Genomic DNA, 2773 nt, shown 5'->3' with positions numbered 1-2773 from the left:
AGATTCTTCAATGACTTCCTGAATGCAATGCTCCATAGGATAAATCACCACATAATTTTCCCCTCAACGCATCAGGAGTTAATGCAGACCAAGTTAGACTTTTATAACGTGGCACACTTCCCACATGTCATAGGATGTGTTGATGGAACACATGTCCCCATTTGTCCACCAGCTGCTAATGAGTACATTTTTAGAAATAGAAAAAGTTACCACTCTTTAAATATACAAGCAATCTGTGATTCCAAAGGAATCATCACTGACTTAGTTGCCAGCTACCCAGGTAGTGCCCACGATTCGTACATTTTCAAACATAGTGCCATTCATGATCGCCTACTTTCTGGAGAATTTGGAGATGGATATTTGTTAGGTAATTATTTTTTAATTTAATACAAATTGTAATGATTCTGACATCCATTGCAATGTCTGTGATGTTTTAATTACATATGTCATCTATCAATTTAGGAGATAGTGCATATGGATTGAGGTCTTACATTCTCACCCCATACCTGAATCCAACTACCCGCAAAGAACAACTGTACAACAAGGCCCATATCTCAACACGCAGCATAATAGAGAGGACGTTTGGGGTCATGAAGTCCAGGTTCAGAATACTGCATAAGACTGGAGGAGCCTTGCAATATCGGCCAGATGTGTGTTGCAAAATAGTTGCAACATGTGCAGTGTTGCACAACCTAGCAACTAGGAGAGGCCTTGAACTACATGAGGATGATTTGCTACCAAATAATTTCAACCAGCCACAACAACCACATGCAAGAGTTTATGGACCGGACGCAGCGGAAGGGAGAAGAAGAAGGGACGAAATTACACAACATTACTTTTAATAAAAGGTAGGAAACATATTTTGATGCTTTCAAAGGTAAACACTTTAATAAACCATGTTGCACACAGTAGTAGTTTGAAAAAAATATTCAAAGCATGACTTTCATAAAAGGTAAACAATTCAAGATATTGGCCTAATGTAATTCTTAGTCCATATCATTGTACATTGAAAATGTGTTAAATAAAATTCAACAATTACAAGTAATCACTTCTTCCTTCCACGCAAACCTAAAGCTTTAGTTTTCACCGATTCAGAAACCATGCATGGGGAAATATTAATTTCTTTTCCTCTTTTGCTACGGCGTTCACACACGTCATTGGTGTGTGCAGCAACACTGGTTCCTGCAGATTCATTGATAACATTGCCTTCAAAAGCTGTATTCTTGTTGTCATCAGTTGGCAGCACATGATCCCCTCTTTTAATATTTTTAAATCCTTCACATAGTTCTGCACAACACTTTTTAATCCCCTTTTGCATGCGCATTGTGTGTTTTATGACACGTGCATTGCTGCTGGTCACCCTATTCAGAGCCCGGGCATAAGTGTGCATACTTGCCACAGTTCTCAAATGTCTATTACAGTTGGCAATGTTTTGACTTTGAAAAATGTCAGTTAATGTCACTAATGCATTTGCTACACGCTCTGAATTCAGATTTGAGGCAGTATGCGCCCCTCGAATGACCTTGCATAATGTTTTCAATGTCTTATTGATTCCACTGAGGTCTTCAACTATGTGACTCATATTTCCCTTTATCACTCTCAGGTCTTTACCCTGAAGACGCTGGACTTTCAATAATTTGAGTTCAACTGTACTTGCATGGACATCATCCACTGTGGAGTCTTTTGGATTTGAAGTGCGAGGCCTTCTTCTGTAGAATTCTTGGATTCTTCTACGACCACTAAAGTGTTTTTTGGAAGTGGCAGCCTTCTCAGAATCATCAACCACATATTCAGTGACATTGGCATCTTGCTCAGACTCTGATTCAAGTACTTTCCGCACTGATTTTCTGATTTTTTTAACATGCACAGAGGGTGAGGAACTCATAGTATTATTGTCTGAATGGCTATGTACATCCATGCTGATCTCATCAAAAGGGTTTGCCTCATTTGCCTTTAGTACATCTATAATTAAAAAAATGAAGCATGAAATCAATGTAATGTCTTCTCAGAAAAAAGATTTAAAATAAAGACAATGTGTTCCAGAAGAAGGACGCCTTTTAAATCTTCATTTACCATGTGTTTAAAAATTATTTGATAGGCAAACTGACTATGTACATATTGCATTGATGAATAATGATTTAGACTTAAAGACTACAACTCCCATGATGCATTGCACTGTTCAATGAAATTGCCTTTTACACTAGTGCTATGCAAGTTATGATGTAACATAAGATTAAAATTATATGTTACAACATCAAACACATGACTAAATACATCCTGCAGCCCAATTTAAGTTAAGTTTGCATTTGTCCCAAAAAATTAATCTTACCTTGAGAAGTGCCAGCATGCTCAGAGGTGTCTATGTTGGTCACTCCAACTACAGCTTCTGTAACAAGTGTCCCCTCAACCAAATCCTCAAGGGGAGTTGTGGCCTTATTGTCAGGGGAGCCACCACCAGTCTTCTTACTACTCTTCATTCTTGACGCAATACTCTCTTTTGCTCGTGAGCGTAAATCGTACCAACGCTTTTGTAGGTTGGTGATGTCCCGGTGGGCAACCCCCACTGCATTCACTTTAGCCTGTATGGCTAGCCACACTTTCCTTTTTGCAGCCTCAGGGACCTTCAAAGAGAGCTTTCCAAACAGCTGGTCGTGGTGTGAAGTCACCTCCTCAATCAGTATCTCCAGTTCTTGCTCACTGAACTTGATTTTCCTTTTTCTGACTTGTACATCCTGACTGGCAGTTTCTGGCTCCATTTCTCCAACAGCAGCAC

At 39.2% G+C, this 2773-nt stretch overlaps 1 long non-coding RNA gene across 1 annotated transcript; it reads left to right on the top strand.

The window, feature by feature from the left end:
- The first annotated feature begins 464 nt into the window (after positions 1-464).
- On the top strand, positions 465-2045 carry LOC147730635 (uncharacterized). Its single transcript, XR_015308592.1, has 2 exons — positions 465-848; positions 1604-2045. It is a non-coding gene; the product is annotated as an uncharacterized LOC147730635 (long non-coding RNA).
- Positions 2046-2773: the final 728 nt, after the last annotated feature.

Source organism: Lissotriton vulgaris, chromosome 2_1 (genome assembly GCF_964263255.1).
Source record: "Lissotriton vulgaris chromosome 2_1, aLisVul1.2, whole genome shotgun sequence".
Classification (NCBI taxonomy): domain Eukaryota; kingdom Metazoa; phylum Chordata; class Amphibia; order Caudata; family Salamandridae; genus Lissotriton; species Lissotriton vulgaris.
This window is presented reverse-complemented; position numbering and strand designations above follow the sequence as displayed.